This window comes from Chionomys nivalis, chromosome 14 (genome assembly GCF_950005125.1).
Source record: "Chionomys nivalis chromosome 14, mChiNiv1.1, whole genome shotgun sequence".
Taxonomy (NCBI): domain Eukaryota; kingdom Metazoa; phylum Chordata; class Mammalia; order Rodentia; family Cricetidae; genus Chionomys; species Chionomys nivalis.
This window is the reverse complement of record NC_080099.1, coordinates 17196392-17222423: the sequence shown is the minus strand read 5'-3', so window position 1 is coordinate 17222423 and position 26032 is coordinate 17196392.

The following is a 26032-nucleotide window of genomic DNA, read 5'->3' as shown; positions in this document are numbered from 1 at the left end:
ATTTATAGGATTTGTCATCTGCATAATGGTAAGACGGGGCCATTTTCATTCCTGCCTTTCAAACACCTCTATTCTAATTTTCATGGTAATAGTAGGTACACTTAACAACAATGGTCCATTGATCCTACCTGCCCTGGAGCAACTGGACGATTGTTAGCCATAGAAGCCACAACACAGATAAGAGAATGGACCATTAGTGTAAAAGCGCTGTTCTATAATGGTTTCAATAATAATTAATATGCAAGATAGCCAGCCCTGCCACACATCACTTCAGACTGGAGCTGCATCTGTCAGTCCAAATCCTGACTCCATTCGAAGCATCCAGCACTGAATCTAGTTAGACAGTTAACTGAATTAAAACAAAAATCTACAGATGCATGATAAATGCACAGGATGCTATGTCACACATGAATGACTCCTGCGCAGGCCAAATGACAGATGTATTTCCGCGACTCCAGGCCAGGCTCCAGCACAAACCACTCTTCATTTATCAATAATTGGGCCTTAATTTCATTTGGCAGTGATGGAGCCTCATGCTCAGCTTCCTCTCCAATAGAGGAACACTAATTAGACCTTTTTTTTTAAGGGGGTGGGGTAGGGTGGGTATCAATCTTTGGACTTTATTTCAAACAGTCAACCATCATCAAAGTTAGAGCTTGTCCTTTGGAAGAGAAGGTCTGCTTCACCCACAGTTCAGAGTCAGAGTTAATATCGTGCCGTGGGAGCCCCCCAGGTACTGATCCTCCATTCCCGAATGATGACGTGCCAAGGGGTGGGGGATGATGAAGGAAGGGCTGTGGTGAGAAACACTGCTCAGAAAACATTTTTTCCTATTCTTCACTGGGCTTTGCCTTTAAGAACATTGTGTGTGCATGTGTGCGTGCATGCATGCATGTGTGTGTATGTGTGTGCACGAATGTGCGTGTGTGTTCATACATGTGCATGTGGGTGTGTATGTGTGTGAGAGACAGATAGACAGAGACAGAGAGACATAGATAGAGACAGAGTGAAGCTCAAACACACCATAGACAGATGGGCTGGCAATTAAAACAATTATACAATTCTTAAAATTTTAATGTCAGCGAGAAAAAAATTATTAGGATTATTTTCTTGGGCCATCATATGAATTTTCTGAGAAAGTCTACTGAGGTTCCTAATACTGTGGGTGAATTCATTATCATAATAAAATGATGGATTAGATCCTAAAGCCTTAGTGTTCTCCACTTCCATACAAGCCTGATGATGAGCTTCCTCCTCAGAGCAGTCATATATATACCAGAATAAGCCCAAATCACTGTGGATCGTACAAACCAGTCTCCAGAATTAACTACTACTACAACAACAATTGAAGTCATGTAAATATCTATATATTAGTCACTTTCCTCCTTGTACTAAGGGGATTAATATCCTACCCTGATGCTTGCAGCCAACAAGATGAAAATTAATATGGTAGATTATATTCTATGCCATCTCAAGTTGGACTTTTCTCCAGGTAAGGCATAGTAGCCATTGCTCACTGGGGCCAAGAACCAGCTCTGCTTTTCCAATTCTCTTGGGTGGTTTGTTTTGATTGACTTTGCTCTTCTTTCCCATCATATCCTACAAGGTGTGACAAAGGCGGGCTCAGCTCCATTCCTCCTTCACCTCCCACTCGAAAGCTTTATGTGCACAGGCAGTCCGATTGATCGAGCTAGCGATGATGCTGCTCCCAGCTGCTTACACCCCCTTTGAAATCATATTCATTATTCTTCATTGGCATAGGTGAAGGCGGTGGTGCTGTCCTGAGGCCTGACTGCAATGCCCAGATGATCAGTTGAAGTTGGCTGCCTGATCCAATACACAGCATAATTGAGGAGGACTAGGAGCATAATCCGTTCCCGTTTCACCCCAGTAACTATGCCAAATTCAACAGAGAGCTCTCCATATGGTCTAACACAAGTGAGGTAATGTGTATATTATGCCATAATAAATGAAGTCTCATAGGTTTCAATGGCTCATAGTAGCTATCAGGAGTTTTTCCTAGCAACTCATGGGAAACTGAGCAGCACGCCATAAATGGGGAAGCCATAAATAATTCCGCAGCTCAGCCACCAGCGCTGTGGTGGAATGCTGTGCTTGCATTATCAACTTTAAACACTGACACACACGTGAGCATGTCTGCCATTTTGTAAGTGCCGAAGGACTGGCAGTTATCTGGGAAAGATTTGAAGGCTGAAGGAGCTGTGAAGAATTTGGTCTGTATACTGTACAACTTACAATTCCAGGCTAACAGGGTCTGTGAAGACTGTTGGCGCTCGCATGTCTTAGGAGATTTTGATGAGCAAGGTAAAGCAGAGTGTTTATGGAGTAGATGATACTCATGGACTTTCTCGATTGACATTGGTCTTGGCCACGTGATTTGGTGATGGACCAATGGAATGTGAGTGGAATTGTCACCCACAGACTCTCAGCTTGAGTATGAAGGCCCTTCAGATGATTAGTCCTTGTTCCCAACACTGCGAGAACAACCCTAACAGGGGCTGCTCCAGCAGTCTACGTCCCAGAGTGAAGACATATGGAGACAAGCTACAGCTAACATATTATGACCATGAAGCATACTGAGCTGTTCTTGTCAGATATAAAGATGTATAGGGAACGTATACAGCAAAATAGTTGAAGGTGCCTGATGGAGCTCACACTTAAGATCTTATGAGCTGATGAATTCTGACCGCATTAGCTAACCATGGCAATCTGTCCATCTACACAGATAAAGTTAACAAGAGTGCTGGTGACGTGCTAAGTTCTGCTCCTTTGACTTTCTCTTCTACTCATGCAAGGTGTTTTAAACTAACCGACAAAAGTTTGTAGGCAGTGTGCTTCCACTATTGTTTCTCCATGGAATTACTGCTGACACACACCCTACCTCTTTTCCTTTCTGTGCCTCATTTAAGCTTCTTACACATGCTTAGCAGTACCCACCCCCCAGTTTCTATGAGGACCCGACGCAGAGACCAAATATGAAGTATATCAAGGTCTGTTGTTTCGAATTAGAGTATGCTAACAGGAGGGCTTGTCAATGCCATTGTCTTTTGCTCTAAATATATGTTGAAATCCTAACCCAAAGTGATGGCATCAAGATGTGGCATTTGGGAGGTAACACACTGTATTAGTTAACGTTCTCCACTGAAAGAGAACCAATGGGATGAATATGTATGTGTGTGTGTATGCAAGCATGCATGTTTTAAAGTAGCAGCAACAGCAGACTCACGCATGAGAGTTAAGAACCTGGTATTTACTTTGTCTTTTAAGCAAAGGACCTCAGCAGTTGGAGTGTTCCAACAATGGCTGTCTCTCACTGGGGATGGGAAAGTGACAACAAGTAGTGTCTCAGTCCACTAGACTGAGTGCCTCAGCTGACCAGCCTGGCCCTGGAAGTCCAGAAGGCACCTGGAGAGCTGCTGGTCCCTATTCTGAAATGACAGCCAGGAAATGCTGGCTCTGGTATGAGCCAAGGGACCAGAAACAGCATCAGGACAATTAAACTCTGGGGGAGGCCCAAGGAAGAGGGAAGATGATCTTCTTTCTACCACACTCTAGAGTGTAACTGGAAGGTGCTGTTTGATATAGGGATGGACCTTCCTATGTCAAGAAAACCTGGACAATTCTTCAGCCAAGGCCACCTGCTCAGATGATTCCAATTTCTGATAAGTTGGCATTAAACCCAACTGTGATAAGTGCTAGCACCTCAGTGCCTTCGTGCTATCATGGACAGGCTCAACAGCTGCTTTTCCACCAGGGGAAGATGTCAGAGCGAGGTCCCATCTCTGAAAACCCTATCAGATACTACTTAAATGTGCCAGCACCTTTATCATACCCATATGAGGCTCCAGAACCGGCCACTGCTCATCAATAACCTAGTCTAAGGTATTTTGTTACAGACTACAAATAAACCGAGGTAGCCAGGTTGAACACATAATTTGTCATGTTCAGAAGGGACTAAATTGGTTAGCCTGAATTCCATTGGGTACATGCCTATTATGTATGGATAGAAGTTTCTAGAACTTAGGATGGATTCCAGGGTGTTACAAAATTGGCTAAAGGTCTGTAGGGAAACAAACAAACAAACACCATTTAGGTGTTGAGATGAATGCAAGCAGTCAACACCTGTATGAACAGATTGAGCAGAGAGATGAAAATAAGGTCTGGACAAACAGACAGACAGATGACAGAGAGATGCACAGAGAGAGAGAGAGAGAGAGAGAGAGAGAGAGAGAGAGAGAGAGAGAGAGAGAGAGAGAGAGAGATAAAACTAGAAAGTCAGAGTTCAGAAGGTGGCCAGGAAAAGGGTCAAGAGAGGTTCTCCAGGCTTCTCCACCCGAGTCCTGGGACATTCATGGTGTAGTGTACGCATGAATGACCCCCTAGACTATAGACATTTCTGTTAAGAACATAAAACCAGGGCTGGAAAGACGGCTCAACAATTAAGGTTGGTTACTGTTCTTGCATAGAATCTGTATTTGGGTCCCAGTACCCGCATGGTAGCTTACAACTGCCTGAAATTCCAACTCCAAGGGTTCCAATGCCCTCTTATGGCCTCCAAAATCTCCTGCATGCTCATGACACTGGACCAAAGCTTGTAACTGTAATTGTGGTCATATTCTCCTAAAGAAGGGCCTGGCAAGTTCCAACAAGACTTCAATCCTCTGCTACATGGCTAGTATGTGGAGGAATAGTCTGTAAGTGCTCAGCTCTTTCTTGTTTTGCATACAGCAAGCTGAAGAAAATCGGAAGAATATGACTTGAGGTTTTCCTTAAGCTCCCTTAACTGAGTGTGTGTTTCTGTGAGTTTCTGTGTACTCCCTATCTGCGTTTGTATTTACCTTTCTCTTAAGAATCCATGATGGTTGTATTTATTTATGTACTCTAGTTTAATATCTTTAGTTGATAAAACAAAAAAAGCAGCATAATCAAGTAAGTCTATTTAAAAAGTTGTTCAGCGGCATGTGAAATCCAAGCCATTCGTCCACACTAACCCAGGATGTAAGCAGATCATTTTCCCAGCCACGGGGCAGCTAAAAGGGCTTCAGAGTTTAGCTGTCTATACACACCCAGTGACATGCACAAGACTCCAAGTGACAGAGCACATGGGTCCCTACTCGTCTCTCTCTCTCTCCTTTCTGTTCTAAAACTCTCTCGTGGTTGGGGAGATACCTAGCTCGTTTTGTCTGACCCTTCGAGGATGCTGGGAAAGCAGGTTTTCCCCTATAGGCTTTGCAAACGCTCTCATGGCTTTCCTAATGAGATGACAAATTGACAAATTGATAGAGACCAGCTTTATAGGGTCATGCGTAGTCTCCCTTTTTATTCACCTTTTGACTTTTTTTTTTTTTTAACGGAAAGAGCATTTTCTTGGTTTGCCAAAATCTAGATTACTCACAATGTCTTAAACAAATCTGTGCTGGTTAAAAGTCACTGTTGTTAGCAGCAGAAAAATCAATGTGGCTACCTTTAAACAAAAGGAGCTTACTGGAAACCTAGCATATGAGGTGCAAAAAAAAATTTTTTTTTGTAGAGAAAAAAGGCTTTGGAAAGATAAAACTGGCCCTGGAGTCTATATGACAAGAAGTAATTAAGAGTCTTTGCAGCATGTCAACCCTGGAATAGATCTGTTTTCATTTGTTTTTTAATTCTTGGCTTGTTCAATACTCAGATTTCAAAATGTATGTCTTTTGTCCATTGGTGGCCTGAGACAATGAGCAGGACATTTTGAATGACGGATTTACTGGGACTGTAGGCAATGAGGGATGGGAAGTCTCCCCAAGGAGGTTAAGGATTGCCACCAGATGGTAAAGGGTAGACTCTAGCTGCACAGAACTACTGATGGCATTAACCCTCAAAGGTACCTCTGCTCCCTGCATTCTAAACTCGGCGCTCCCACACCTTCCCAGTCCACACTGACCCAGAACAAGATGCTCTACTAGCCGTGAGCTCAGAAAGTCATGTGGCCGAGGGCCCTTTGCCATTTCCACAGGAGTTTCGTTTTGACTTTAAAAATCATGACATGAAGCAAAAGGCCAACTCTGTCTTTGAGGAAGCACAATTCTTCATGGTAGATACAGTTGCCTTAGGTTTCCCAGTGAAGGCATGTGGTAAATTGAAAACCTTAGGCAAATTTTTGAACGTGAAATGAAAAAAAAAAAAAAAGCCTAAAATAAAATCTGGCTTCTCATCACTTCCAAATCATAATGAAGCTGAGGATTTTTGCTAGTCCCATAATTGTGACTAAGGCTCTTCAGGATACTTACCGTTGGAGCAGAGACATGATACGCTATGTGAGGACCCCTAGTGATACGTCACTGTTGAGGACAATATTCTAAGTGCATCAAGTGTTACCTGAAAACTAATATGCCATTTTTTCTTACAACTGAGCACTCTACAGCAGCTAACACCTGCTTCTAGTTGTAGTTGGCACAGAGCGTTTCTGAAGAAAATAGGAATTGAGTACTTAAAAGTCTATTCGACCTTTTGATTATTTGATAAGCTTTTTGATTATTTAAGAACGTTCACGGGAATGGAAAGATGACTGAACAATTAAAGGCATTTACTGACCTGGTAGAAAACTTCTTTTGGGTTCCTAGCATACAAGGCAGCAGGTATCTCACAATGAATGGCCTTAACTCCAGCCTAAAGTGACCTAAGGCCTTTGGACTCCTGGGGCACCTACACTCTTATGCATGCACACACACACACATACACGCACACACACAGACATACACACTCTTCTCTCACCACATACATGTACACATACAAGGTTAAAGTAAAGCAGATATATAGGAAGAATATTTACATCTCATATCATTCTGTAATATTGTATGTACTGCATAATCTTGGTGAGGTTTTGTGTGTGTATGTGTGTGTGTGTGTGTCATAGGCTTTTTTATTAGCTTGTTTTTGTATACATAGTAATTTAATTTTCAGCAAAGTAATTTTTTTTCAAATTGCAAAGAGGAAAACAGCTTGTTAGAACTGAATGCATGACTTTTACAAATGGGGGTAAGTGCCTCTTTAAATGTATTATAATGCGATGTGATAATTGATAGACTAATTGAGTGTTTTGCAGTAGATTCATTCTTAGCCACTATTCCTGGCTCAGGCTCCATAAAAAGTTAAATAGAAGTTAAAGAATGGAGATAACCTTTGCCTTCAGTGCCCTTGGCAATCGCCTGTTCCCTCTCGTATTGATTATCTTACCATCCTGTATGCACTCGATGCCTTGTGCAGAAGACGATCATGCTGACAAGCAGCAAGCAGCCAGGAAGGAAAGGGAGAGATGTGTTAGCAGGAAGACTACCCTTGTCCCTGTAATTGATTGAAAGCCACATCGTACTATTCTCAGAGTGTTTTTCCTGAGCTTGGAATGAGTCACTTGCGGTCTGCTCAGAAATAGGGAGTCATATGGAAAAGTGGATGCACATTGGGTGAATGCAGTTTCCCAAGGGTTTTGTCTTGGAGGGACAGTGGAGTGGGAGGAAGGCTACTGCGTCTTTGCTAAGCCAATTCAGGGCCATCCTTCCCAAATCAACCCAAGTTAGTTCAGAGTTTCAAAAAGGAGCACAATTGTCTGAGGTAGGAGAGTTAGGCCAAGCCTACTTAGTTAAGTCCCAGCTCTTTTACGACTGGGCCCCATGAGAGATGTTGGGCAAATGGCCGAAATTCCCCCAGCTTAAGTTTCCCTACAGTGGGACTGGCAGGATTAAGTGAAACCATATACTCTAGCTTCTGATGTATAGCAAGTGTTCCTTTGGTAGGTTTAAAATTAGCTACCATTTAAAGTGAGCCTGCATGTTCCAGGAATTCAGAAGGACTCATCCAGGACACCACCTAAGTAAAATATTACTACTGCTATTTAGTGTTGGGGATTCTAAATACAGAGAAGATGAATAGCTCAGAACTTAAACCCAAACCTTCTGTGTTTGGAGGTATTTTTTGTTCTTTAAAGATCTAGAGCCATTCTGTTAGTCCAGGGCCTATGCATCCGTACCAAAATTGGGAGTGTCTGGAACAATACTCAGATTCAGTATTCTCTATTGAGAAGAAAACCAAAAGCATATACGCACATTACCAAACCCTATTATGTCATTTGAAAATTGTCTTTAAGGGGCTCTTCCATGAAGCTACCTACTGGAAAGATCATGCTGTCTTTTTCAGTATTGTCATCAATACTGAAAGCAGATACCACTAACAGTTAAGTATGTAACCTAATGATAACACTCGAGACTCCAAAATTGAATCGTGAAAGCAAAATTGAATCCTAGAAAACTATGAAAGCTATCAAAATTTCAGAATGATTATCTTTGTTTCTTAGTAATTATTGTAATTTACAAACAAGAACGGTGTGTGAGAGAAAGACATCGTATGGCAGAGCTCAGGCAGAGAGGTTCTTGGTCTGTTTGTTTGTTTTTTAATTGGGGGAAAGTGAGTGGGAAAAGGGAGGAGGGGAGAGGGGACACCCGCCTCTTGGGACAGGAGCAGCAGTAGAGGAAAGAGAGAGAGACAGAGAGAGACAGAGAGAGATAGAGAGACAGAGAGAGACACAGAGAGACACAGAGAGATAGAGAGACAGAGAGAGACAGAGAGAGACAGAGAGAGAGACAGAGAGAGATAGAGAGACAGAAGCAGAAAGAGAGAGAGAAAGGAAGAGATGGGAAGACAGGAGGTGGGGAAGGCCCACCTTTTAAAAGGGAACATAGTGCTGGGGATTTGAACTCAGATCCTCTTGCCTTCAGAGTACTGAACCATGACTTCTATCCCCAGAAAATAATTTTGTAATTCATGCAATTCCCTTACTGTTCATTCTTGTTTCCAGTGATAAACCCCAGAAAATATTTGTCATTAGTCTTACCATCCATTTTCAGCTAAATTACATTGCCTTTTCATCTATAGCAATGAAGTAAGTGGTCTCAGTGGTCCTGTGTGTTCTCATAATTTCCCCATAATTCGTCGTTAAGCCAATTTTCTAGGCTCTAACAGATATTAAGAAACTATACAATTTTGGACACTGCAGTATAATTTATTAGCAAACCCCTTTCTTCAGTCCTTTTAAAAATAAAAAAATAATAAACAGCCAGCCAAATAATTAGTGAACAAGCTGAGTCAGAAAACTAATTCTCTCAAATATCTAGCCCTGTGTAGACTGCTGCTTATGTAACATATTCAGCGTTCTCATAATAAATACATTAAACACATAAATTAGAAAATGCTCATTAGAATTGGTGGTGACAACAATATTGCCTGGGATGCAAATAGCGTGATCTATTATCCCCATAAACCCTAGCCTTCTATTCCAGTTAGGCGAAAAAGGCCTTACCTGTGTGCTTAGTGATCCCCATTTGTTTATTAACTCTTGGAGAATTTTGCTACTTACATAACTGTTAGGTAATGCGCTCAGTGACGTGGCTCTTACAAATTCTCCTGCAGTCAGAGCTATTCTTCTCCATAACTGATTTTCCAAAGTGAGAGCAAATGAAAGCTACCTTTAATCTTTCCATGCTTTCAAAATGTACACGGTAGATAGAAATGATAACTTATTAAAGACCCGTGATGTAACCATGTGATCTCTAAAGATCATCTGAATCAATGGTCCTCCTTGAAGGGAAAGTGGTGGCACTAAGAAATAATAATAAATGTGCTGTGGATGGATATGGATGCTAATCTTCTTAGTGGTCTGTCCTTCATGGTCCCTCTGGTTAGCAACCAGATCTGGGATGCTTCTCAAGTTATACCACCAATAAAAAGTGCGAATGAAAACATCATCTTGTACACCAAGTGTCTGACTTGGTCCTAAGCCCAACTGTTACAATAATATTATCTTGAAGGAAGACTCTCAGAAAAAAAAAAAAAACTTTATCCTTAAAATAGAAAAATAGATTTTTGTTTCTAGACTCACTCTGAGCTAAACCTTCTCAGAACGAAGTGGAAGGGTTTCATTTTGGAGCCTAATGTTATTAACTTGAGTATGTCATGTTTTTAAAACGTTAGCAGAAATTCAGAGAGTTTCTTAGATATCAACAATATTATGTAGACAGTTTTGAAGACTTTTGCATAAATGGATCAAACTCCTATGGAATGAATCTTCCAAAAATGCACACAAGATGAAACTACTTACTCAGAGCAACTCACAGTACTTTGGAAAAGGATCGGCACTTTCAAGCTACCTGTCCAGCTTCCAAGAGTCTTAAAGCACTTTTGAAACTTAATGAAAGTTCTTCAAGTTAGTACAAGCGCCTCTTTGTTGCACCAATTTTGAACAGACCTCTCAGCCAGGTCATAATTCATACAAGCAATATTTGTCCCAAGGCATCTCAGGAGATGTACGGGATTCTAGAGCGCTCTGGAACCTGATGGACATCGGAAAAGAGAGTTACTGATCAGAACTTCTTGAACCTACCTACTCCTCAACAGAAGAAATCTGCTCAAAAGTATGAAATCTAGAACACTCTTAGAATGCAGGGAAGTCCTTTTTGACTTAGGATCAAATAATGGCAAAAGAAAAATAAAAGTAAGCTGAGTCAAATCTTTAAGATTTTGTGCTTAAAGAGACACTAGCAAAAAAAAATGAAAAGTTCTCCCACTGAACAGGAAAAATATTGCACACTGTAAAATATATCAGGGCTCACCTCAAGCATCTTTAAAGAATACCGTACAACAATACATTTTTTAAAAATGTGGTGGTGAACACTATTCGAGCTACTATGAAGACTGAGGCCACTTGAGCCTAGGAGTTGGGCACTTGGTTGGTACTATAGCAAGACATCATCTTAAAAGACCATTAAATAAAGTAAAGGACTTGAATAGACATTGCTCAAAAATTATGAACAAATAGACAATAGCCTCATCAATGGTGTTCACCATTGTTAGTCATTAGAGAAATGCAAATGAAAACTATAATCAACCACATCTTGTTACTACTTAAAATTCTATAACAAAAAGACAGATAATAGCAAGAGTTCATAAGAATGGAGGAACAGGAAGCTTCTCTTGATAGGAATATAAAATGATATGACTACTTTGAAATGTAGCAGGGCTGCCCTTTAAAATAATTCACTTAGTTACCATAGAGCAATTTCAAGACTGGATACATGTCTAGGCATGTTGAAAACTGTGTGTACATAAAAATGTTCGCAGAAGCATAATTCATAATGACCCTAAAATGGAAATTACCTAAATGATCATCTGCTGGGGAAGGAATCCATGCTACATATGCCTCTCAAGTGTTATCATGTATCAACAAAAAGTAAGGAGGTATTGATACACACTACTCTGAGGATAAATCTTAAAAACTTTATGATAAAGGAAAGAAGCTACATATTTTTAAAAACTCCATCTATATGAAATATTCAGATTATAAAGATGCACAGGAATAGATATATATATATATACATATATAGTGAATAAATACATATATAAATGGACACACACACACACATATATATATATAAATGGACACACACACACACACACATATATATATATATTTCTTTCCACTAGGTGTGTGAAGGCAAAGGAGAATGAGAGTCTGCATTAGTGTTCAGCTTGCTTTATCAGAGTATAGTAACTTGGATGGCTGAAACAACAATTTATCTCTCACAGTGTGGGAGCTGAGTAATCCAAGACCAGGGTTCTACCTGTTTTCTCACAATTGCCTTCTTTCTGCATGACGTATGGTGTTGCAGTTAGAATGTAAATGGCCCCTGTAAACTCAGAGGGAATGGATGGCACTAGATGAAGTAGGTGTGGCCTTGATGAAGTAGGTGTGGCCTTTTTGGAGGAAGTGTGTCACTGTGGGGGTAGGCTTTGAGGTCTCACATATGCTCAAGCCATGACCAGTGTCTCGGACTACTTCCTGTTGCCTGCACAAGATGTAGAACTCTCAGTGACCTCTCCAGCACCATGTCTGCCTGCATGCCAGCATGTCATGTCATGATGATAAGGGGTTGAACCTCTGAAGTTGTACGCAACTCTAATTAAATAGTTGCTGTGGTCATGGTGTCTTGTTACAGCAATAGAAACAATAACTAAGATAGATGGTCCCTTCTTGCTGTGTTCATATGACTTTTTCATGGAGTATGTGTGTAGAGAGAAAGATGACTCTCTTTGCTTATGAGGCCACAGACCCATGGATTATATTACATTTGGAACCTGCCCCTATGATCTTATTTAACTACAGTTTCCTCCTAAAATATCAACCTCCAATAACATCATACTAGGGCTCTTAGTCCTTCAACATGAATTGAAGGAGCACAAATTTACAACCCACAAGATTTCTTTTGAGGTATCAAGGATGTTCAAAGCTAGATAGGGATAGCAATTGGATGTTGTATTCCGAAGTTACTAATTTTATGTCCTAAATGTTGAACATTGTGAGTTTTATAAAATCTAATATTAAACAAGCAAACAACAAAATCACAAACAGTTATTTCTGAATTGCGTATCAATGAGCATGGTGGTCCATTACATTAATCCAAAGAGCAACTTCTTACAACATTGTCCCTTACCTTCTGAAATTATAGAATACAAAACAATCATGTTTGGGTTTTGGTATCCATAAATTGTAAATATTAATGAGTGGGCTGGCAGTTTGTTTTATTATAATCTCTTTGACACTCCCACTAGAGAAGACTTGTTCCAGGGCAAGCATGAAGGTTCAGTATTTTTAGCTTCTAATGACCTCAGATTTGTTCTGTATGAATTCTTGTTCCACCCATGTGTAAGTTATCCATGGAGACTGCTTTAGATTACATCAGAGAGAAATACTCGAGCAACCTATCAGCAAGGAGAGGGCTTATTTCACATGGTACCTTTGGAAGAACTGAAAGACCCCTGTTAATTGGATATTCCATTGAATAGTTGCAAAGTTTCCCAAGTGGGTGCTACATTATGTGTAATTGACTATCTTTAGACTTTTTAATAGGTCACGGTTAAATCAAACAGTAAATCCTTAAACAGAAACGTGAGCTCTTTGTGGAAATACAACCCAACCCATTTATTGTGTACATCTGAATCCTTGACTCATATAAGTGACCTAAGTTATGTGTAGGCGCTCTTTAACACGTCTCTAACACAACTCTTCTTTGATAAGTCATGTAATGCCACATGTTTGGGGCTTCTCCAAAGGATGATGTCTTCACATAAGGAGGAATTAATTGAATTGAATCCATTACCTACTAGTAGCTAATGTTTGAAAGTGAACTTTGGCTAAATATACCATTTCAGCAACTAGTTACAGAGCAGTCAAGGAGTTCACAAACTGTCATTCTGTAGTTGTTGCCTGACACTGCTTTCCCATGGAGGGATGCTGTCCTAAAAAGGAGCCATGGTAAAATAGACTTTTGAAGGAGAAGCACTTAGAATGTCAGAACAATGAGGGAAGGGCGCTCTGAAGAAAGAAAAACAAAAGAAAGAAGTGGAAACAAAACAAAAATGGAAATTGAGTGTACATAAAGAAAAACTGGGAAACAAGAATGAGCTTAAGGGAAATAAAAGACTACAATGGAAGATGCTGCCAATTAGATAAAGAGGACAAACTAAATTCTCATTCAAAATGCTTTAGTTCTTTCTAAAGAACTACAAATTTGGTTTGTAATCAACAGAATCATTCAAGAATTTTTAACAGGAAAATAGCACAATCGAAAGGTGCTTTCCCCCTTCTCTCCTGCCTCTGTGCATGTATATGTGGACAAGCCTGGACACATGCACTCAAATATCAGAGCAGGGCATCCTTCCACCAACCACACACCTTTCACTGGAGCTGGACCACATAGCCAAGAATATTAGGACAGAACAAATTGATCTTGAAGAGTTAAAATATATAATGCAAGGATACAAATTTGGGTCAGTAAAAGGAGAGGGCAGATCTGGGAAAAATTGAAGGGCTCCATACATTGGATAAAACTCTCAAAGAATTAATATTCTTTTAACTGCAACTAGGGAAAAAAAGTTTAAAAGAAGAATGTTATTAGCATGCCGTGATTAAGGTATATAATTAACAGTGGAAAACAAACTCCTAGCACAACATGTTGATGAAGTCTAGGAGTTTGTTTTCCACTGTTAATTATATACCTGGACTACAGAGTGAGTTCCAGAACAGGCTCCAAAGATACAGAGAGAAATCCTGTCTTGAAAAACTAATAAATAAATAAATAAATAAATAAATAAATAAATAAACAAATTTGAGAACTGTTGATACCCGATTAAAGAAAACTTGGATGGAATGTTAAAACTAGATGAGTCCTAGGACATGTGGTTTTTTGGGAGAAGACAGGTCAAAGAAATCCCAGCAAAGGAGCAGAAAACAAAAAAGAGCATCAGACAGAAGTAAGGGAGGGATACTTCAAAGTCCAGCAAATACAGAGCAACAGCTAAGACATCACGTGAGTGCAGCTCACTCTTTCAGAAAATGGGAAGCTCGGCTAGATAAAGAAGTAAACTGAGAAGACAGGAAATTGTTTTCTTCATTTGTTTGACAGTTTGGTGTATTGGTTCTCTAAAAAGATTTTTCATATGTTTACAGGTCTGGAAGAAGAAGTTATGAGAGATTGGTTGCCCTGGAGGAAGGGTGCCAAGTTGAAAGAAGGGTACCTAGGGTTTGGTTGTCCTGGAGGAAGGTTGCTTAAGGTTTGGTTGTTCTGAAGAAAGGAGTTATGAGAGGTTGGTTGCACTGGAGGAAGAGGTTATGAGAGGTTAGTTGCACTCCCATCCAGGTAAGAAGAAAAGGCACATGCAAGTCATAGAACTTGATGGGACAATGCAAGCGAGTCAATGTATGAGAAGTGCTAACTTTATACAGACAAAATTCATAATGGCAATCAGAGGTCTCAGAAGTCACAAAGCACAGATGACCTTGTGGAGGACCCACTGATTTCTTTTTTTGCCTCTCTCCAGTGTCTCTGGGGGTGTGACCCCCTCCCACCCACCTCATCTTCCTCAGACTTACCAGCTGCTTCAGTTTACGGTCACATTTACATGACAGTATTATCACCTGGGATGAAGACTTACTGGAAGACTAAAATAATTGAAGGTGGGTGGAAGAGTCAGTTAGTGTGTAATGTATATTAGCCTGCTGTTTTTATTGTCATGGCTCCAATCACTGTCTCTTCTGTAATGGAGTCAGACTCACAGCAGAGCCACTGTCTACTCTGGACTCCCCAGGAGCCTTCCTATGATGGATTGTGTGTCCCGGGAAGTGTAGAGATGCTCTCCTCATGGCTATTTTAAGAATTGCTCTTATAGCATGGTTCATCAGGTATTAAACTAGGTAGAATAAATATAAGGAATTTTTCTTGCATGGAGTTTTCTCTCCACTCGCTGTCAGCCCGGTGAAGAACGTCATAAATCATCCTGACAGTTGTAGTGGCTGGTTCTGAGCTCTGCCAAAATGGAAAGTTAGAAAGTTATGTAAAATTCACAAAATATTGTCTCATTTCTACTGCATGCGGTGATTGTATCCAGATTTGCTAATGAAATATACCCAAGGGATGGGAAAGTAAGGGAGATCAAGATCTTGTTCACAATGATGCAGAATCTTTTCCGGATGTTGGTGGGGCTAGGAAAGTAGGTGAATAGGATGTACCCACATGGTCATAGAACAGACTAATAGTCTTTATCATCAAACACAATCCATTCTTAGTAGCATTGGAATCAAACATTATAGGACATTTCTGTTGTTACAATTCTTAGGATTCTTACATGAAGTCAGCATTAGATATTTCCCTACTTGACAGAAAAGTGGAAACACGGTTCTGCAGTCAAGAGCTACAGCATCAACTTTTTTTGCCCTAGTCAGACACCACAGTTTTACAGTTACTGAGTTCTTCAGTGTTCTCTCCCTCCTCTTTCATCAAAAGGTGAATACTGTAGAGGTTGTTTTTCTGCACTCAAATACTAAAAAAGAAAATGGGTATGCAAGATGCCTCAATGGGTAAAGCCACTTGCCTCCAAGTCTGCTGAGCTGAGCTCTATGTTCTAGACCCATAGGTGGAATGAAAGAACCAACTCCCTCAGTTTGTCTTCTGACCTACACACACACACACACACACACACACACACACACACACACACACACAATTTTAAGAAAGAAAAAATAAAACCCTAAAACAAGCTCACTAAAATATCAAGAGGACCCAGGATCTGTTCTAAGGTCTGTGTGTTAATTGCATGAGGTACAGTTGACTGTACTTCTCAAATTAGGGCTGATAAAGCCACAATCTCAATAAAGTTCAGGTTTTCCCAGAACCATCAATCCAGTAAGGGACCCAGATAATTGTTGCCTAGCCTTGAACCAATGCCTTGACAAGAATTTCCTCATTCAGTTTTTGTTGAAATGTTTATTTTTACTCTCTGCTTTTTGCTATTATATATAGAGAGATTCTATTTTTTAATCATTACATTTATTTATTGTGTCTATGTGTTTGCATGGGTACATGTCTGTACAACACACACGCACTCGTGTGCACATACATAGGCACATTCCATGAAACACATGTGTACCTTAGAGGACAATTTTCTGGAGTTAGATCTCTTTTCCAACATGTGAGTCGTGGGGATTGAATTCAAGTAATTCTTGGTAGTAAGAGCCTTTACCTACTGAACTAACCCTGTATTCCTTTCTTTTCTTTCTCTAACATGAAGACTGTCAATTACTGATCCCAGTCTGCTATGTACGCAAAAAGCAGCACACACTTCAGAACTGTGGTGACAGTTTAAATAGGTATTTATAAAGCTCGAGCACACACACACAAGCAGAATATATTCTAAAAACCTCTAATTAACTATAATAAAATTATAAACAGGATCTCCGTAGAAGAACAAATTTTACAACGTTTATATTGAAAGGCGAGAAAGTAAAGAAACATAAAATTAGGTAACGCCCATTGATTCACCACAGATTTCTGAGAGAAAGTAAGGGGACAACTAGGCAGTGCTTGTGAATGCAGCAAAGATTTTTGAATACCTCCAGTGAAAGAGGGTCAAGCATTCTAATGGTGGAAAATATACAAATAAAGTCGTGCTTAAAAATGATTTTGATTTCTTTACAACCAATACTCATCTTGCAATAAAAAAAAATTTAATGATATTCTCTCTGCTAAAGATTCATATAAAGCATAATAGCTAGATAATACTGAAATCTAAGATCTTGATCAATTCCAAGTAGAGTCCAGGAAAAAGAAAATTAGAACAGGAATGTCAGTATTAGACAACCTGAAAAATCCTTTGAATTGGAATGATTGAGCAACTTTACACTAATAGGACTTCTGGAGCTGGTGATAAATCATAGTGGTCTTGTAGAAGACACATATTTAGTCTTTAGCACCTACATATGAGCTCACAACTGTCTGTAACTCCAGTTCCAGGGCAATCTCTGCTGATCTCTGCAAACACTTACAGGAATGTGATATGGTATACAAGCATAGGTGCAAAACACACATACACACATGTAAAGCAAATAAATTTTTGAAGTGCCCCAAAACCTCAGTTACAGCTGCTTAGCCTATAATGTAGCTTCCTGAAAGAACAAATAAATGAATAGATACATAAACAAATAAGCAAATAAATAAATAAATGCTCATACTAGACATTATTAGCCATGACTCATGTTTCTCATGGAAAATTCTATTGTTAAGTGTTTATCAGAGACAGGCTGCTGTCTGATGTAGTTCAGCGTGTGGAATAAACTGTATCTACCTCAGTGACTTGTGAACACCAGACAAGGTTCCACATATTCATCCCCTCAGACCCAACCCAGGAGCAGGCTAGCTCCAGCCACCTCAAAATTGTGTTCTGTTCTAATTAATTCCATTTTTGTTGCTGTGACAGACAATCCTGACGAATGCAACTTAGAGAAGAAAGAGGGTTTGTTTATTTATTAAGGCTTAAAATTCCTGTTCCGTTCTGTCATTTTGGAGAAGCCAAACTGAGAACTTCAGTGTCTAGTCATTTCACATCCATAGGAAGAGCAAAGGTAGAATATGCATGTGGATCCTTTCTTGCTGGTTAGCTTTCTTCACTCTTATGTAATTCAGGAGTTCCTAAACTAGGGAATGGCACTACCCACAGTGGACTGTGTCTTTCTACATCAATCAACAATCAAGACATTTCTCCAAAGACATGCCCACAGGCCAACCTGATCTAGATAATTCCTCACTAAGACTATTTTCATGTGGTTCTAGATCATGGCAAACTGAAAATTAAACAGTTCAGGGGCCAGATTAAGGAATGGTGCTACCCACAATGGTCTGGGCACTCCTACATCAATTATGGAAAGTAAGGCAACCTCCCAAGAGGCATGCCCAAAGGCCAACCTGATGTTGATGCTCTCTCCCCCAGCTAATTCTAGGTTGCATCAAGTTGACAAAGCTAACTATCACAGATTGGGGAAAAAAGAAATAAAATATACAAAAATAGCATATATAAAATTCATCTTTCCATCAACTATATTAAATATAATTTTCATTAAAATAATAACAGACTACAAGTCAATTCTTTGGGGAAGAATTTTCAGCAACCACACAAACCCTATAAATCTAGAATAAGAAAAACTGACCTAGATATACTTTTGAAAATTATCAGTTGAGAAAAGAAAAGATTCTGACCTTCCTGGAATGTTCTCTGCCAAGTATATACACCCCAGGGATTTATTCAAAACAGGACCTCAAAATCCTCAAAACAGGATTACTTAACTTCTCAATAGATACTGTCCTTTGCTTTTTCTCTTTTCCCTCATCTCCATTCCTTCCCCCACCCCCTTCCAGTCTTCACTGAGCCCTTCCTATTTGGGGTGATGGTGATTGGTCCCAGGGACTCGAGCATGCTGGTCAAGTACTCCCTATTGAAATGCACTATGCTCCAACATTGGTAGAAGTCTTTAATATGTCCCTATCAGTATCTTCGATGTTCCTTCTATGTAGAAGTTTGGAGTGGCTAGTACAACTGGAAGCAAGGAGATCTGGACTACAAGTATGTGATCGCAGAGGTGCAGCCCTAACATATGAAGGCTACAGTTTGAATTGGAGGTAGGGTAAGACTATAAGAACCATACACCTCTAATATGGTAGACAACTGTTCAGGGCAATAATTCCCCTATGGCCTTTTGGAAATGATATTTTTTCCATTGTGTTAGTCATAGAGGATTAGTCACAGTGCTCTGTCAAGGATGCCAACTATATTCTCAAAGATGACCCATCCTATGAGCAGCAAATACGAGGTTCTCACTGGAAGCAGTCACTCTCATCGCCACATTACCTGGCTTCTGTGGTCTTATTTTTAGAACTTGATTCTATTCAATGATCTTGCTTTTGTTTAAATATTGGCATTTTGTTCATTATGGATTTTTTTCATTTATTTTTATTTAATGTGTGTGTGTGAGAGCATGCCACATGTACGTACGTGGATACTCATTCAAGTCAGGAAGGTGTCAAATCCTCTGGAACTGGATTTACAAGTGGTTGTGAGCCACAAAGTGGCTGTTGGGAACAAAATTCTGGCCCTCTGGAAGAGCAGCCAGTGTTCTTCACTGCTGAGCCATCTCTCCAGTCTCCACATGGGTTTCTGCATTCAGTTTGCATCCATTCCTTTTGGTACTTACTTTAAAAAAAATCTATTCCATCAAAACATGATTTATGTTAACTGTGGAGCATTTGACACCCCTTAAATTTGGCATCTTCAGACACTTCTCTTACCTCGCCACTATCTTGGCCCTTTCTCCAGACTTTGATCCCATAAGTGACAGTTTCCTGCTCCAAATAAGCAGAATCTGGAAACCGAATAAGTCTGGCATAGTCAAGGAAATAGAAGAACGAAAATATCTAATGTCAAAAAAAGAATTCTGCTGCCTACTTGGAACTCCAAGAAAAAAGCTATGGAAACCATATAAGCTGCTTTAGTGAAAGAGCTCATCCCAAATACACAAACAAATTGAATGTAATGAAAAAAATACTTCACTTACTCTAGGTATATATGTAGACATATATGTAGACATATGAACATAGATATGACATGTGGAAGTTAAATCAGTAGAAAAATTTGCAAATTTTATTACAATCACCAAAAGAATAGACTCAGTCTAAGAAGGCTAAGTGACGTCACCTATCTTCATTGGAGTATTAATGTTAGATTTTTATGCAATTCTAATTGGTTTTGGAATTGTTTGGTTGATTAACTTACCCAAAAGTTTATCTCAGAATATTAACTTCTTATAACCACAAAATTATCAGAGAGTGACCGTTAGAATCCAAGGCAAATATTACTACTATAAAGATGTGATGCCAGGACCTAGAATCATGGAGAAGACAAGCCTCTAGGTGTGCCTGCAGGATTATCTAGATGAGGGCATTTGAGGATGGGAAGACCGTACATGCAGACAATAGCATTCCTGGAGGGTGTTAGTAGGTTTTAGACTGAAAAAACAAGAAAAGAAAGTTGGAAGAGCACAGCTATTCATGCCACAGCAACCAGACAAGTAATTCACTTTCTAAGAGTGGGTGTTAGAGTTCAACGGTGTAGTTTTAGTTCTGGAGTGGACAGATTCGTGAATTGTATTTGTGTAGCAATAATCTGAGTAGTGCTATAAGAAATCGTAAATCAAATGAGAGAATCTGATTCCACTGAGAATAATGCCTTCATGTACAAATTCTATTGAGACAGGGAGGCATTTAAAGGAATTACAGTGTAGATCACCTGGATATCAAATTCATCCTAAAAAGTTGAATGGTCAAATGTAAATGCTGATGCACCTACCAATCATGTGTATTGGTGAATATTAATGTAAGCAATGGTTTCGCTTTCTAAATAACTCATTCAATTCATAAAATTATGGAAAATACTGACATTTTAGTACATATAAGAAAATGTCAATTATTTAGCTGATTAAAATGATATGGAACATTAAGGAATCCATTAAACAAGGGGAGTAATTAAAAAACCAAGTTTTCTCCTGATAAAGTGATCCCTCAGCTCTTTCATGGCTTGTTTTGTTTTTGTTTATACAAACTAAAAATAATTTAAATAGTTAAATAATTGGATAATAGGTTTGATTTAGAAAAGAGACTTAGATTTTGAATTTAAGAAACCCTCAAATTTCACAATATTAACATAGCAATGTCATAATCAAAAATCACCTTCTAATTATGTCCAACCCCCAAATAAAAGTAATACTTATCTATCAGTTCTCTCCCTGTGGAACTTATCCTTGACAAACTTTGCAAACAGAACTTTAGCAATCTCTGCAGATGGTTAAAAGCATACACAGTGAAGTTTAAGCACCATTTCCGGCAAGAACTCTCATTATGCAAAAAGCAGGGGGAAATCCTTCAACATAGTACAGTAGCAGCTATTGGCAGTCCCTACGTGTGCTTTCCCTTCTGTGCTGGGAGAGTCCATGTTTCCTGCTTGCTAGAGTCACATCTCTTTGTCTCCCTGGCGATTGCTGTGAAATCAAGCTCTTGTGTTTTGTTATTGATGATTTCCATTTTCCTCCAGTGGGATAGGAGTGTATTTGATGAATACAATCTTGGGCCCCACCCATAAGAAGTATTCCTCTCTGGCACTGAAAAATGCACAAGGTGGTGACTGGGAAAACAGACTTATGAGTTAGAAGATGCGTACTTTCTAGGAAGATGCAAGATGGTAGTACTGAGATCCTGGTCATGAGAAAGGGAGCTGATGCTCCATTCTGAAGGCTTCCTCCCTCACAAACCACCACTACTTGGGACCTTTTACCATAGCATTTAAACTTTTCAGACTTTCCACGTCCTAGAATTTCAATATCTGGACACTCATCACAGCAAATAAATGTACATGTTCTTCGTTTTGTATGTAAAACCTAAGTTCTACACAGGTTGGGAGATTAAATATTTTAAATACTTACAATATTTAGTATTGTAGAAAATCAGAAAACATAAAAATTATGACTGATACCAAATGAGGAAAATTAATAAAATAGTCTTAAAAGAGGAGGACGTTCTGGAAGGGGAGTAATCTGTAGTGTAAGCGGGGGATAAAGACCTTTATATGCAACATAAGAGATAAAGTGAATAAACCCAGCTTAAGATTAACAAGGAAATATGCAAAGTCAACTCAAAGAAGAAATACTGCATTGCCAAAATATAAGAAAATACATCCCACTTTAACAACACTTAGGGAAATAGAAATTAAAAATTGCATTGAAATTATATTTTTCACCAAATTAAGCTTACATAGCGTTCAATGAGAGAAAACGGAATTTTCAGTTCACTATTAATAGACAAGTAAATGGGTGCAGTCACATTCAAGGGCAGCGTGGCAATGACTATCAAACTTGGAGTACGTGTACCTTTCCACTCACTTTCCAGACGTTTCTCCTACAGCAATCAAAGAAAATAAGCCCAAAACTATTTTCATGGATTTACTTTTCTATCGCATTCATAAACATTTAATTGACTTAAATCCCTCCCTTCCCAGAGGGGAATGTACTGACAAAAAAAAAAAAAAAAAAAAAAAAACCTTTTTCCTTTCCATCACACTTTTAAAAAATAACTCAGACATATTTCTGTGTATGTAATAATGTAATATAGCATCATGCTGTAGATAAAGCCTGCCAGTTCTGTGAACCTCTGTATATTTTTTTATGAAGGAAAAAAGAATGCACATTAACATCCTTATTTGAATTAAGTCACGTGAAAATGCCATCGGAGTTTTAGGCACTTGAAATCTTCAGTTCTGAAGTTTTCCTGGAATATAAACAGCAATACTATTTGAAGGCCTTGCAGGCCTGCTGCTCGGTGCAATATGCAGATGTTGTCTGTGGTATCTATGCAGAGTTGATATCAAGATGGGGAATGCTTACACAATGGAGAGCTAAGTGTCCTCTAATGCCTTAGATTGTCCCAACTCTTAGGAACATTGCAAATATTAAGGGACACAAGGGCCGAGAGGAAATGCTCTGATATTAAGAGAGTTTAGAGAAAGGATGACTTCCAAGTCGTCCACCCTCCCTCTTCTCAAAAAAAAAAAAAATATTTTCCAACTTTCCATAATGAATGTTTATGAAAACAAAACTCCATTTTACCAAACTGTTTGGAAAAGCTGGATGGCTCATTCTGTGGCCTAAGCTGCCCGTGCACAGGGCTCTGGGGATGCTAATTAGAAAATGATGAGTTAATTAAAGTTGTATGCTTAGTCTCGGTGGCGAGGATTTCCTCTAATCCAACATTGTTATGTGTTCGTGTGAGTGTGTGAGTGCATGTGTGTGCATTTTCTCCGTTTGCAGCACGTGAAACACTCACTGAGAACAGACTGACCCTCTAGCCACAGCTACCTCACGTCAAGGAGGCCCGGTTGCAGGTGTATGCTGTTTGGTTCACTTTGCCAAGTCAAAATAGTTGTGCTTCCCGCTGGGTTTTGGGTTTCGAAGTTGAGATTCGGCAAGAGGGATTCTAAACACTTTGCCCTTCGCAGGTGGACTGAGTACGGAAATTCACTAGTGTTCCCTGGAGAGTTTTGCTGGTTTATTTATTCCACGCCATTATCACTGCCCTGAAAACACACAAGGAATACTGAGTGCCCTCTCAGTAACTGAAGAAGCGGATGTTTTCATGGGTGGTTCTTGGGACTGCTGCACCCCTGCCTTGCATACAAGAGCAAATGGAAATATATCAAAGTCAGGCTTTCCCCTACCCAAAGCGTAACTTTATTTCAAAGACTTGGTGGCATAGAAAGATGCATGCCAAAGTTTCCAGACAGGAAATGGGCCGCTGTTCCTCAAAGACCTCCAGGCAGCTGGAAAACCTTGGGACAGAATCCTGTCTCCACGCCTCTCAGGGCCGTTGACAACCACTTCTTACTGTGGTTCCCTTTCCTCTCTCCTGGCCCCAATAAGGTGTTTGAGGATTAATTAGTTACTGCTAATTAGGGGCACAAAGCCGAAAAAATCCTGTACATGGAAGAAGTGAGATAAATTTTCATTATCTCTCACAGCGGCCTCAGTTTTTGATCACAGAACACTTCCTGGGACTCTCCTTACTGACACAACTCTCTAAATTCATACTCTGGCTCCTCCCTGGGCCACTGTGTGGACTGCCTCTACTCTCCCCGAAGTGTGTTCTTTCTCCTTCTTTGAGAATGAGATGTCTGAGACACCAGCTAAGGCTGAGAATTCCCAAAGTACCAAGGAATCTTTTGGGGAATTTGAGCGGGTGGTCTTTGTGGGCTTAAGGTTTTGGCCTTTGAAACTTTCTCAGTAGTTGCTCCTTGGAGCGGGAGGAACTTCAAGCAGTGTCTGTTTAATTAGAGTCTTTGGGAAGGCTCTCCTGGGTAACGAACAAGTTGGAAAGGTAAAAGCAGGCTCTTGTGCTTAAATAATTCCTAAATATACTGGAACAGGTATGGTTCATAAATGCAATTAGGTATATATGATAATGATAAATAACTAAGAAAGAAATGTCAAAAGAAGCAGATTGAAAATGGGCCACCATACTGCTTTTGCTGTACCATTCAATATGATGATTTTGACAATGACGGAAAAAAAAAACACAGAAATGATGTTTAAGCTAACTTAACTCTGAAAGGCAGTTACTAGAATCCAAATGTTTCTGGTGAGAAAGGAGACCCATATAATTGTGAAGCAACCTGCTCATCCTGGTACAAGTGGCAATTCAGCCTTGGAACCCAAGGCAACATGGCTACAGAGGTTGCATTCTTAACATAAAGAACTCAATATTTTGCTGTCTCATTGAATGTGAGTTTGGATGCCACCAGCCCACGGGCATAAGCTGTGCTTTCTTGTGGCTACGAGACGCGTGCAACTCTCAAAGACGAGAAAGACAATCTTTTTCCTCTTTCTCTATTTTCAAAATATTGTGGGAATCAGATGCAGTTTACCCCCTTGCAATACCAAACTCAGCACTTTGGAATGTTCCCACAAGGTTTTCTAACCACCACCACTATCTGATTCCAAAATATTTGTATCACTCTGAAAGCAAATCCTGTCCCCACTAGCACTTGCTCCCCAGTTCCTTTTCAGCAGCAGGCCAGGCAGCAACCAGTACTCTTTCCGAAAAACAGTCTCTTCTGGATATGTCATGCGAGTGGAATCATAGGAAATGTGACCTTTCGCATCTGGCTTCTTTCTTCTGACCTAATGTCCCCAGGGTTCCTTCATGTATCGTGTGTCAGCACTTCGTTCCTTTTTATGCCTGAATAACAGTCCATTGTGTGGCTGCATCCAGGCATTGTGCTTATCCTGTCACGCCAGGTCATTTGCTTTGTTGTATCATTTGATTCTCTCATGAATGGTGCTGAGTGTTTGTGTACAAGCATGTGTAACTTGGAGTAGAATTTCTCTGTCATATGATAACCCAATTCAATTTGTTGACGGGAAATAATACTTTAAAGGATGACTTCTTTGAAAAAAAAAAAAAAGCTTGCTTCTAATATTTTAAAACTCACTCTTTGCAACTACACAACGTAAAAATGTCAATGTACTTAAAAATTATTTTTAAAGAATTTGTGAGACACTGCACAAAGCGCTTGCAGGACATTGGTTCAAAACGGAAAGGCCCTTGGGAGCAGAAAGTCATCAAGGAAAACCTCTGGTAGGAAGCCTGTGATGCTCTCCCTGAGTTGAGGAGTACCAAAGAGGCCACAACGTCTGACCCGACTCCTTTTCCCCTTAGACAGTTTGCTACAGGCCACTGTGGATTCCATACCTCCCCACGGAGTGTGTGCTCCATAATCCTTGCCCTTGATTCAAACAGATGAAAACAGCCAGGTGGTGGGGGCACACGCCTTTAATCCAGGGCAGAGGCAGGAAGATTTCTGTGAGTTTGAGGCCAGTCTGGTCTACAGAGTGAGTTCCAGGACAGGTTCCAAAGCTATGCAGAGAAACCCTTTCTTGAAAAACAACAACAACAACAACAAACAACAACAACAACAAAGATAAAAACCAAATGATTCACAGGGACCTGGGGTGGGGGTGGTTTCTGTTGGCTTCCCATAGTTTGCATTCAGAAGTGATTTCCTGTCT